At 44.0% G+C, this 13,169-nt stretch overlaps 1 pseudogene; it reads right to left on the reverse strand.

Annotated features, from left to right (window-relative positions):
- Positions 1–8,467, reverse strand: part of LOC103747589 — a 41,127-nt pseudogene extending 32,660 nt beyond the window's left edge.
- Between the last annotated feature and the right edge of the window lie 4,702 nt (positions 8,468–13,169).

The following is a 13,169-nucleotide window of genomic DNA, read 5'->3' on the forward strand; positions in this document are numbered from 1 at the left end:
CTATCTATCTATCTATCTATCATCTATCTATCATCTATCTATCTATCTATCTATCTATCTATCTATCTATCAATCATCTATCTCTATCTACTAACACATGAAAGTAGAAAGGGGGAAGAGGTCTAAAGGGAGATGGAAGGTAAAGTAGAAGGGAATGGAGTATATGTGGCATCTCAAGTGTTTGTTACAGTCATGAAAAGCTGACTAAGGGCTGGAGTTCACTAGTTAAGGGTGCATACTGCTCTTGCAGAGGACCTGAGTTCAGTTCTCAGTACCCACGTCAGGTGGCTCACAACCACCTGTAACTTCACCTCCAGAGAATCTGACACCCTCTTCTGGCCTCTGAGGGCATTTGTTCTTACATGCAAATACCCATACACAGATGCATCCACACATACACATAATTAAGAATAATAAAGTAAATCTTTTTTTAAAAAAAGCTGACCAACACAAAGTTCTTCGATGATCTATATTTAGATTTAAGCCCACCCCAGAGGAGAGACATAAAATTAGGAAAGGTGGAGGAGGGCAGAGAGAACATAATTTGGGAGACAAAACACAAAACAGCATGGTAAGGGGAAAGAATTTTGCTTATAAAAAAGTGTCAGTGATTGCAGTAAGTGAAGCAGAGAGGAAAAAAAAAAAAATTAAAGAAGTGTGAAAGAAAGTTCCCAGAAAGAACTCTTGGACTGAATTTCCTGAAAGGCTGACCAATTGATTAGCACTCAAGAGATTGTGGAGAGTCTAGAATGTTGCAGATCCAGAGCCTATTCACAAATCATCTGGGGACACCTCTAACCCTTGCCTGTCTCTGTTTCTGAATTAACATTCTTGTGACTAATAAAGTGTATTAACTTGGTAGACCACCAGGTCCCACACCAATGAAAAAGCTAAGAACGTCATCAAATGGCACCTGAGACCAAAAGTAGAATTCCCCTCCCGCTTTGCTGCGACCCGCCTACTGAATGTATCCACCAATGTGTTTGAAAAGTGTCTGGATTTATGACTTTTCTTTGTTCTGTTACTATGAAAACATAATGTTACTGTTAACACACTGAAACATGGAATTTGGGGTAACCCAAATCTGCGTTCCCGGGGCCATGGTCACTCATATTTGGCTCCAGAATAAACTATCTCCTATCTCCTTTGAGGTGAGAGTTATGCTTTTGCTTCGTCAGAAGAGACCATGATGCTTCATAATTGTTGGCCAGGGCCATGCCATTTTGTAAAAACTCCTCCATTTTGGTTAGATAGTGATGCTTATGCAACTATAGTAATTCACATCTTCAGAACTAAGTAACTTGTTTTCCTAGATTTGTGAATAGGCTCTGGATCTGCAACATTCCAGACCCTGTTGCCCTCCAGTAACGGCTGGCCAGGAAAGCTGTGTATCAATCACCTGACATTCTTTTACTTACCACTCCCTTGTCACCCCCAGCAATGGCCAATCTCAGCCCCTGCCTTCCCACCAAAAGAAAAAAAAAACAAGCTTGTTGACCCTGCCCCCCCCCCCCCCAGCTCTTTAACTAGCTGTAAGTAGACAGCAAGTTCTCTGGGTTCTTGAATTAGAGCTCTCCTTTTGGCACACATTAACACTGTTCTGTTAAGTTGCTATTTTTGTCTGTCTTTTCCTTTCGCCAACCTTTCAACAGTAACTTCTTTGTAAACACTTGTTCATTTATTCATGGAGGGAGTTTGAATTAATTTCATTCAGCAATCTGGGGCTATTGTGATGTCTGAGCAGGTGAGAGATTCATGCAGCTTAAAAAGCAAGGAAAGACCTTACCGAGAGGGAACAATTTTTTTCAGTGAAAAAAGCAGGGGTAAGTTTAGTTACAAAGCATGTGGATGTGCCTGTGTGTGTGTGTGTGTGTGTGTGTGTGTGTGTGTGTGTACTAGCATGTCAGGGAAGCCCCTTTGACAGACTCCTTCCTGTAATTGTTACAGTACAAATAAAGAGAAAACTCTTTTTGGTCAAGAGAATAGAATCTTTGGCCTGGTGGAGAGCTAACATTCCAGTTAGGTCAGATAAATCACCTGACCACAGGACCACCCTTAGGAAAGAGGACTCATCTTAAGCCATACTTGTAGAGACTCAGGTCTGCTGGTGGACAGATGAAATGAGTGGAGGCAAAGGACTGAACCCTCTGATGGAGGAGAAGAATGAGTTTAATTCTTTAGCAGTATTTTTAGAAAATATTTTATTATTTTTATTTTATGTATATTTGTGTATTTCCTGCATGTATGTGAGTGCACCCGTGTCGTGCAATGCCGCAGACATCAGAAGAGGGTTTTGGATTCCCCTGGAACTGGAGTTAGAACCTGGAACTGGAGTTAAGAACGGTTTGTAGCCACCTTGTGGGTGCTGGGAATTGAACCTGGGTCCTCTGCAAGAGCAGCCAGTGCTCTTAACCGCTGAGCCATCTCTCCAGCCTCAGCAGTACTTTTTTACTCTCTCAAAACTACAGTTACCAGCTTGGTGTTTGTGCCAGAATACATGAAAGAATTAGTTTCACAAAGAACAAAGCACATTCTACAGATTTACATTTAATCAGTAGGCTACAAAGAATATATTAGTTTCTTACACAATCTATAGATTTTAACAATTTCCAGGAAGACTAGTCAGCCTGTGATTATTGTTTAACTTATTAAACAATCATCCTATGTTTTGCAGTACCATGACTTAGACTTACGACGATGTTTTTCTCTGATCTTTGACTAAGGTGGTATTCCACCAAGCCCAACATTCTTGTTTTCAAGAAATGTCTGGCCCTCGTCCCTGACCGCTCTTAACCTCTTCCTTGCTGTGCTCCTTCACATACTAAAGAGATAGGTGGAGTAATTAGTGATTTAGTGAGGTCATGTGCTCTTTTCTGCCTGGAATTCCTGTTCCTGATGCACTAGTTTACCAAGCCACAGATACAGCCTCGCTTTCTTCAGGAACGCATAACCTCTCCTTTCCTTCTTTCTACCTCTTTTCTAAGCATGCTTTCCCCACCGCTGGGTTCCCCCAACATTTGGGGCTTTCTTACTCTTCCTCCAACGCTCCCCTCCCTGCCTTGTGTCTGACTTTTTTTCTTTTTGTCTTTTTTTGAGACAGGGTCTCTCTGTAGCCCCAGCTGTCCTTGAACTCACAGAGATCCGCCTGCCTCTGCCTCCCAAATGCTGGGATTAAAGGTATACGCCACCACGCCTGGCAAGAAAATGCCATGTAGCCCAAGCTGGCCTCGAACTCCAGATCCTCCTGCCTCTGCCTCTCCAGCATATCCTACCGATGTGCGCCACCGTAATCAACATGTCTGACTTTTATCCTGGCTTAAACAGCATGGTTTTTACAACAATTTTGTTATGGGAATCACGGCTCTCAGAACAGGGAGACTGAGTAAGGAATTGGAGTAAGGAATTATTCGTGCTGGTAGAGACTCAGGGGCGTAATCTCCAAAGACTGAGCACCAGGCTGCAGCTTCTTACAATATTTATTAGGAACCCAGCATCATTCCAAACCTATTTCGTCATGGTTGGGTTTGAATTCTTGCCTACATGACTACCAGTCAGACACAGGGGACACAGGAGTTTATAGCTTATATGACAAGAGACTATGAACTGGGGTTTCAGGCAGGCAGCATGTTTACAGAAGCAGAAGCAAAGGTTAAGCAGGCAGCTGTTTCCATAGGGCAAGCAAGGGGCATTTTTTTTAATTAAAAAAAAATTAGTATTTTTATTTTATGTGTATGAGTGTATTGCCTGCATGTATGTGAGTGCACCTGTGTCGTGCTGTACCACAGAGTTCAAAAGAGTGCTTCAGATTCCCCTGGAACTGGAGTTAAGGATGGTTTGTAGCTGCCATGTGGGTGCTGGGAATCAAATCTGGGTCCTCTGCAAGAGCAGTCAGTGCTCTTAACTGCTGAGCCATCACTCCAGCCCTGAAAAAGAAGTCTTATTTATTTTATGTATATGAGTGTTTGCCTGGATATATGTATGTGCATCATGTTAGAAGGCAAATTTAAGAAGTCAGTTCTCTCCTTCTACCATGTGGGCCCTGGGGATTGAACTTGGGTTGTCAAGCTTGGTGGCAAGGTACTTGTGAGGGACTAGGAGCTAGCCATATTTCTGATACGAAGATAACCAGGGAAAGGACCACTGGTGGGTAATACAGATGGGACTCTCCTGGCTTCTTCTTTTCTGAGACAAAGGCCTTGAGGCTCCCCCTCTAGCCAGTATGACCTCTTTTTTGGCTGTCCAGTCCAGACCAGTTTAGACAAAACCAAGGCCAGACCTGTCATACCTTTTTTTGGAGTTGTAAACCTATCAGCCATCTCTTCTTTGTTTAAAAGACCCATGCCCTCTGAGAGCTTTGGACTTTTCAGTTTTTGAAGCCCCTCTCCTCTTATAGATAGCTTTTCTCTCTCAAGAGATGAGCAATGAGAGAGAGAGAGAGAGAGAGAGAGAGAGAGAGAGAGAGAGAGAGAGAGCTCCTTTAAATAAAGTTTGTATTCTGTAATGTCTGAGATTCTTCTTGCCTTTTAATTCTTTGCCAGGAAAAACAAACCCAATCAAGACCCCTAGATGGTAACAGTGGTTGAGTCACCTCACCAGCCCTGGCCTTGCATTTCAAATATCTCAATAGTATTGAAAGTGATTGTGGAGCTGGGTTGACCATATCTGTAGGATAAATTCCCAGAAGTTGTATTTTTCAAAAAGTATGTGCATTTGTAACTTAGGCGAATGTTTTCAGTTGGTCCCTATAGGAATTCACCAATGTACTTTTCCAACAGCCAGGCACATAGATAGGGAACGGCCCAGCCTAAAACATTTTTTGAAATTCATGGCTGATGATTCTTGAAATGTGACCTCTGGACCAGAAGCATCATCACCTTGGAACTTGACAGCAATTCAGATTCCAAGGTCCCAGAAGTCCTGAAAATGGGGCCCATTCATCTGTATTTTAATATGTCCTCAAGGGTTGGGGATGTAGCTCAGTGGTAGAATATATACTTAGCAAGTGTGAAGCCCTGGCTTCAATTCCTAGCACCACAAAAACTATAGGAGGTGTATGATTTAGGCAGGTGCATTATAAGCAAGGCCAAAACACAACTTCTTTGTAGAAGTTTTGTCTGCAAATCCCTTGCCGCACCTCCCCGTGAAAGGCTGGCTCTACATCCCTTCCTTGGGAGTCTGTGGATGTTGTCTCACTGACTTTGACAGATAGTTGTAGCAGGAGGGAAGCTGCGTGATTTCTGAGGTTCCACTGTAGGCAACAATTGGCTTTACCTGGTTCTTTCAGAATGTCACTCAGGGAGAGTGGCTACTGTGAAGGAAGTCCCACACTCTGGAGGTGCCAGTCTGGAAAGGACTTGTGTTGGCACTGTGCCAACAGCACAGCTAAGTTCCCAGCCATAGGAAGGCTTAACCGTGCTCTCTGTTCCTTGCTGTAGACGGACGCCTCCCTCCCCTTCATTCACGCCTGATCTGCTCATTAATTCTCTTCCTGGCACTTCCTCAAATACCACCTTATCAGAAGACTCTTCTCTGACCCCAGTAGAAACCGTACCCCGCTCCTGTGACCCTGCTATTTCCCCTCTGTATCTCTAATTGCTATCTAATATGTGCTGTGTTCACCTTTGCTCTTCCCCCTCTGGAATAAAAGTTTAGCTAATGATTCATTTGAGATTGTAAATTGGCAATTTATAATTGTATAAATTGATGGGGCCCAAAGTGATGTTATGATATATGAATACAATGAGAAATAATTAAGCTAGTTAAATTAAACATCACCTCAAATACTTTTTGTTATGAGAATACTTGGTACTTTCAACAATTTTGAAATGTATCACACACTATTGTTCACTGCATTCAACACACTGTGCAGTAGAAATAAAAGAAAAGAGCCTTTCTGCTTGAGATTCTGGACCCATTGAACATCACCTCCCTGTTCCCCTCACCCTCCAGCCTCCATCCTTTCTATCCTCTGCTTCTATGAGTTTGAATGCTTTATATTCCAAACCTAAGTGAGAACATGTGGTTTTCTTTTTCTTTCTTTCTTCCTTTTTTTTTTTTTTTTTTTTTTCTTTTTTTTTTTTTTTTTTTTCCTTTTTTTTTTTTTTTTTTTTCCTTTTTTGACACAGGGTCTCATGATGTAGCCCTAGCCAGCCTGGAACTCCCAGAGATCTGGCTGCCTCTGCCTCCAGCGTGCTGGGATTAAAGGCATGCACTACTGTACTAATTACATTTTCTGTTGCCGTGATAGATACCATGACCAAGGCAACTTATAGAAGAGTTGATTAGGCTTACAGTTCCAGAACTATAGGAGTCCATCATGGTGGGAGGTGTGGTGACAGGAGGCAGCTGGAGCAGAGGGCTGAGGGCTCACATCTTCAAGCAGGCACAGGAAACAGAGAGAGAAACTGGAAATCCAGCAAGGCTTAAGAACTCTCAAAGTCCACCTCCAGTGACATGCTTCCTCTAGCAAGGCCATACCTCCTAAATGTTCCATGACCCTCTTCAAACAGCACCACGCACTGGGGACCAAATACTTGGAGGCTATGGGGACACTCATTCAAACCACCACAACCATCACACCCTGCTTAAACATTTCTAATATTTACTTATTTGTGTATGTGTGTTGAAGGAGGAATGGTGGTAATCAGAGACAACTTATGGGAATTGGTTCTCTCCTTCCACCATATGTGCCCAAGGGATTTAACTAAGGTCATCAGGTTTGGCTGAAAACACCTTTACCTGCTGAGTCGTCTTACCAACCAGTTTTCTGTAGGAATAACTTTTATAAAATGGACTCTGTTTGATACTCCACCCAAAAAAGATAATGAATAAATGTACATATGCCTGAGAATTAACATATCAAAGTGCTGAAAATCTGTGCACCCATCTCCATTGCTCACAGATGGGTGAATGAGATATTCTAGAACTAGGGATGAAAGGCAGGATGGTCTGTTAAGACTAGGGTGGAGTCAAACTTGTACTTCCCCAATTGAAGCTGGAGAAACTATTTTGAATAAAATCATGGGCGCTGTCTGATTCAAGGACACAGTTCTAGGGATGGAGTTCCTAAAGGCAAGGTGGCCCACGCGCCCTTAATCCCAGCACTTGGGAGGCAGAGGCGGGCGGATCTCTGTGAGTTCAAGGCCAGCCTGGTCTACATAGTGAGTTCCAGGCCAGCCAGGGGGTACAGGGAGAACTTGTCTCAAAAAGACCAAAAACAAAACAAAACAAAAAACCCCAAAACCAAACAACAACAACAAAAACAGTTCTAGGAGACAGATGGTTCCAAGAGATCTCTAGGGAGATAAGTGGCCTCCAAGTTCAGGCCCACTTCTCTAAATTAAAGAGTCAGGTTTTTTGTTCAGGTAAGTATAATGTTGGTGTAGTAATGCTGCAGTTTTCTTCTTTTTCTATGGCCGAAGACTATTCCATTCTGTGTATACATTTCTTGTTGTGTTTTGGAGACAGGGCTTCACTTATTGGCCTGAAACTTGCTATTATATAGACTAGCCTTGCCTTGAACTTGTGACAACCCTTCTGTCTCTGGAGTGTGAGATTAGAGGTATGTGCTGCCATACCCAACTTCTAACATTAAAAAAAAAAAATCCATGGCTGATGATTCTTGAAATGTGGCCCCTGAACCAGAAGCATTGTCACCTGGGAACTTGACAGCAATTGCAGATTCCCAGGTCTCAGAAGCCCTGGAAATGGGGTCCATTGATAAGTGCTCAAGGGTTGGGGATGTAGCTCAGTGGTAGAATATATGCCTAGCATGTGTGAAGCCCTGGGTTCAATCCCCAGCCCCACAGAAACTAAAGCAAACAAAATCCAAGTCCTTGTGGTGCTCCTTGATGCACATTCAGGTTGGTGGAGCTCTGGTACAGGGCAGAAGAAAGAATTTCTTCATTTATTGCTGTATCTCCAGAACTTAGAATAGCACTGAACGTAAGATAGATGCTTAGGAAATAGTTGTTGAATGGATGCTGAATAAATTTATGGAGTGCTTTCCATGCAAAGGACAACCTTACAGTACTTTGGAAGTATAAACTCACTTAATCCTTGTGCAATGTGCTGAATTAGGTGCCATGGCTATCTCATTTTGTAGCTGAAAAACCACAGAAAGACTAAGTGAAAAGTTCAAGGTTAACGCTTAGCCCCAACCTTCACTTACTGGCGGTGAAAGATTGGTAGGTAAAACACTTGCACCTGCTGAGCCTGGACTGCTCTGTCTGTGAAATGGGCAGGAGTCTGGAAATCTGGAACTGGAAAAAACTGCAAGCCTAACACTATATCCATGCAACTGTGATGGAGCAGTTTGGAAGAGCCCAGAACCCCCTCACGCAGGCAACCTGACACTTTTAGTGTGTACCCTGGGCCGCCCGCTTCCTAACCTACTGTTCTCTAAGGAGGCGATCCGGTCCTTTGGTAAGCTTGGCCCGAGGTTGATGTCCTGAGAACAGCTCTCCATTCTGTCTGTTGCTGTGGAGGTTGCCTAGTGACCAAGCTCAGAGCGGCAGCGATCCCATCGTAAAAACAGTCTCTTGTCCCACTCTTCCCAATCTCCTCCCCCAGGACTCCCCCCCGACCGCAATTCCTGGGATCATCTTCCAAATAAATCACTTGTTAATTTAGATATAAATTAAGCAGCGGAGGACGTGACCGCGGCTATGCACAGTGTGGCCAGCAGAGGGCGGTATGTGTCCGTGCCTTGGGCTGTGATTGTGCCCAGATGTCTGAATGCTGGTCCAAGCTCTAATCAGATAAAGAGAGATTTTTGGCTCTTTCCTGTGGTCATCAGCTCTTCCATTCCAGCTTTTGACTGAGCTTTGCAGGGGCTGACATCTTTTGTGTTCAGAAACATGGGCTAGAGGCTAGAATTTGCTAGAAATTCAGCCTTTATTTTTTGGATCCAGAAAAAGCCTGCCAAGAAAACTGCCTGTGGCCTGTGCTGGGGTAGATCAGAGAGATGAATTCAGCTGCTGACGGGTCACATGGCCAGTTCGCCTCTTCATCACTGCCCACTGGGCGATACCCACTCATCCCCCCACTCGCAATCACAGAAAGAATCAAATGGCCTTTGAAGAGCAAAGCAGGGAATGCTTCATTGTTTTTGTTTTTTTTAAATTTATTTTATTTTTTGGTCTTTTTGAGACAGGGTCTCCCTGTATTCCCAGCTGACCTGGGACTCGCTGTGTAGACCAGGCTGGCCTTGAACTCACAGAGACCTGCCTGCCTCAGCCTCCCAAGTGCTGGGATTAAAGCTGTGTGCCACCACGACCGGCTTTATTTATTATAATTTTTTACGTGTATGCATGTATTGCCTGTATGTAGGTAAGTGCACTCGTGTTGTGAAATGCCCGTGGAGGTCAGAAGAGACTGTCAGATCCCCTGGGACTGGAATTACAGACAGTTGTTAGCTGCCATGTGGGCGCTGGGATTCGAACCCAGGCCTTCTGCAAGAACAACCAGTGTTTTTAACCGCTGAGCCATCTCTCCAAATGCTTCCTTTTAAACAAGGATCTTTGAGATTATTTCTGGATGGTAGAGTTGATTTTCACATTTTACTGTTTTACTATCCTAGAATGTGTACTTTTTTTTTTTTTTTTGAGACAGGGCTTTATATAGCTCAGACTGGCATGGAATTTGCTGTGCAGTCCACACTGACACACTGACCTTGATTCATGATCTTCTTGCTTCTTTTTTTTTTTTTTTTTTTTTTTGAGACAGGGTTTCCCTGTAGCCCCAGCTGCCCCAGCTGCCCCAGCTGGCCTGGAACTTGATAGGGTTCAGATCCAGGTGACCCCAGACCTAGAAACCATAAGGCCCCTAAGAGGAACTGAGTCAACCAACTTCCAGCCACCTGCAAGTTAACAAAAGCAGCTCTGGAAATTAATGACAAATGTATTGTGATCACCAGAGCATGCTCCACAGGCTGACAAACAGGTTTCCCAAGCCCTTAGCTGCAATTAATTCCTGGAACCCTGTAATTGTAGAAAACATGTTTTACAGTAGATGTTTTCCTCAATAAGTTTTACCAGGTACAGACCCCCACACCCTCCCTGAGCAAGCAGACCCCAAAACAGTCCAAAACAGCAGAAAAATACTCTTTTCCCGCATTCTGTCCCTTTATAAGCTACCCTTCTGCAGCCATTAGGCTGTTGGTTCTTCCTCACATCCAAGTTGAGGACCAGCCCCGCCAAACCCAATTAAACTCTCGCTTTGCTAGAGTCCTTTTTGTTTCTGTTTTGTGGCAATCCCGACCCCCTGCTACCTTTTTATCTAACAGAACTCACTATGTAGACCAGACTAGCCTCCATCTCACAGAGATTTGCCTGCCTCTGCCTCCTGAGTGCTGGGATTAAAGGCATGTACGTCCATGGCCAGCAAATTCAGCCATTTTGAGTATTCATTTATTTAACAAATTATCTATGTAGTTGAATTTCTTTTTCTTTTTTGGTCTTTTTGAGACAGGGTCTCCCTGTAGGCCCAGCTGTTCTGGAGCTCACTATGTAGACCAGGACTCACAGAGATCTGCCTGCCTCTACCTCCTGAGTGCTGGGATTAAAGGCGCGCACCACCATGCCTGGCCAATTTATTTCTTTTTAAAAAATATTTTGTTATTTTATATTGTGTATTGCCTGCATGTATGTAAATGCACCTGTGTCATGCAATGCCTGTGGAGGTCAGAAGAGGGCATCAGATCCCCTGGAGGGTTGTTAGCTGCCACGTGGGTGGCACACATACATAAAAGAAACCTATTCCACAGACACATGGTAGTGGAAGCCTGTAACCCTAGCACTCAAGAGAGACAGCCAGCCATGGTAGCTGAATTTGAACAACTAGATGTATTTATGATTAGTATTGTCACAGGAATTTTGGGGTTTCTTCATGGAAACTAGATAGTACATGGGAAATTGGGGTCCCTTCTTGGGATTTTTAGACTCATTAAAGGACTTTTACTCAAATAGAAGACTCAAATAGAAGCTTGAGAACAATTTTATTAGAGTTTAAAAGAAAAACCCTCAGGGCAAGCAAGCTGTAAATCTCAGTAGCTGCAGGGAGGAGAAGGGAGGAGAGAAAGAAGAAAAGAAAGCTATGTTGTTTGAGCCAGCATGGAGGTCAGACACACAACAGACTAGCATCCACATGATGTAGAGGGGAGCTTTAGACAAAGAGGAAAGAAACCCAAATGTGGGGGAAGCCCAGAGTGTTAGGGAAAGCATGCTTAGTAAAGAGATAGAGGAAAAGGAGAGGTTACACTTTTTTTTAAGAATTTAGAACTATATGGCTGTTCCTGGTAAGCTACTTTGCTAGGATTGTGGGCTCTGGGAAGATGTTGCCAGAGTTCTCTCTGGATCTCTTGCACTATCAGGAAAACCATATAACATATCTTTATGTGCATTTATTATTATCATGGGGTGGGGAGGAGAGAGGAGTAACTTACAAATGAGCACCAATGAGGTCCATTCTGTCAGGTCATTCTGTCTTTGAGTATGCCTGGCTGCTGTGTGTTCCCCATGCATTACTCAGGGCTCACCACTTCTGTCCCAAGATGGCGCTACAAGCCCCTCCTGCCTAGCCCCACGCCTCTTAGCTCCAGGCAGCCCTGCTCTGCGTCATAGCTCAGAACCCGTCATACCACATCCCTCCCGTGGCATGCCCATAGTCACCGCTAGCATTCACTCATGCCTCAGGGGCCAGTGGTCTCGCCCAGGTCCATTCTGTCAGGCCATTCTGTTCTTGAGTATGCCTGGCTGCTGTGCATTCCCCATACATTACTCAGGGCTCGCCACTTCTGTCCCAAGATGGTGCCAGAAGCCCCTCCTTCTGAGGCTCACTCTGTTCAGTCCATTCTTGGCATCAGGCCCTGCCCTTGGAACCAGAGCTCCTGGGGAAGACACTCCACCCCTTTCCTCCACTCTTACAATCTTTCCGCCAATCTTCTGCTAAGGTCCCTGAGCCTTGGAGGGGGCGACAGATGTAGGGCGATCTTTCTTGTATTGTGGCAAGATAGTGACTTCTTGGCCCTCCCCACTATTTGTCTTTAAGCTGTGGCCATTGATTTACCTCAGTGGTGTTTCTTCTACTATGAAGACAAATGGAAGGAAGTAGACACATTTAAACAAACATGAATGTAAATACAAATGGCTAGAAGATATACCTGCAGGTGTACTATATTTATTAAACAGTATACTTGTGATGGCTTCTCCACTAGGGCCTGTAGCCTTTCTTGACACAAGGCGTTGGCCTGGTCTACAGCACCAGATGTGTGTTCCGCCCCTAGGAGTGGGCCTTATCCAATTAGATATTTGTCCCTTGTATGTATGTTGGTTGAGCAATTATTGCACTTGCAGGTATTGCTTGGCATGTCCATAGTGTGCAGCACACAGGGTCCATCGTTGAGTAGAATCATAGGTGATCTTTTCTTCCCCAACCATCTGCATAGCACCTTCTGGCAATATGGACATCATCCATCCAGTGGGACAGAGGTTTTTGGTTTAATCTCAGTTTCATCTCTTCTTCTTCTCTTGCGCTCACAACATGCAGTGTCCTCAGCAACATGGCCTTACTGATGTTTCTAGCGTACAACTGACATTAATGGCAATAGCCTTGGTGAATTGGAGGACCTCTAGGATCTCTTTCTGACCAACAGCTCAAGGGGGGCAACCCACCCCTGGTACTGTAGATTTTCTTAACAGTCGTATAGTTTGGGAGTCTCTGTCTTTATCTTACCCAACCATAAAACTCCCAAGAATCTTACAGCTATAGCTGGCCTTTGCTTCTTCAGGTATCTTTCAAATGGGTTTCACATCTGTAAAACACTCGAAGGAAGATTAACATATTAAATCACTCATAGACAAGGTCTCACAAAGCATGGAAAAGTTCTGTCTCCATAGATCCTTGTTAGGCACCATAGCATGGGTACAAGGCATTAATTTGGTCAGCTCTTTACCATTTTTAGTTACCCCTTTGGAGTCATTTCACACTGGGGGATTTTACGTGGAGTCTCTTTGTGTTCTTTATTCTTTTATTCTTTATTTTATTTTATTTTATTTTTTTGTCTTTTTGAGACAGGGTCTCCTTGTAGCCCCAACTATCCTGGAACTCACTATGTAGACCAGGCTGGCCTTGAACACACAGAGATCCGCCTGCCTCTGCCTCCTGAGTGC

The sequence above is a fragment of the Nannospalax galili genome, unplaced genomic scaffold (assembly GCF_000622305.1).
Source record: "Nannospalax galili isolate Female #2095 unplaced genomic scaffold, S.galili_v1.0 scaffold851, whole genome shotgun sequence".
NCBI lineage: Eukaryota > Metazoa > Chordata > Mammalia > Rodentia > Spalacidae > Nannospalax > Nannospalax galili.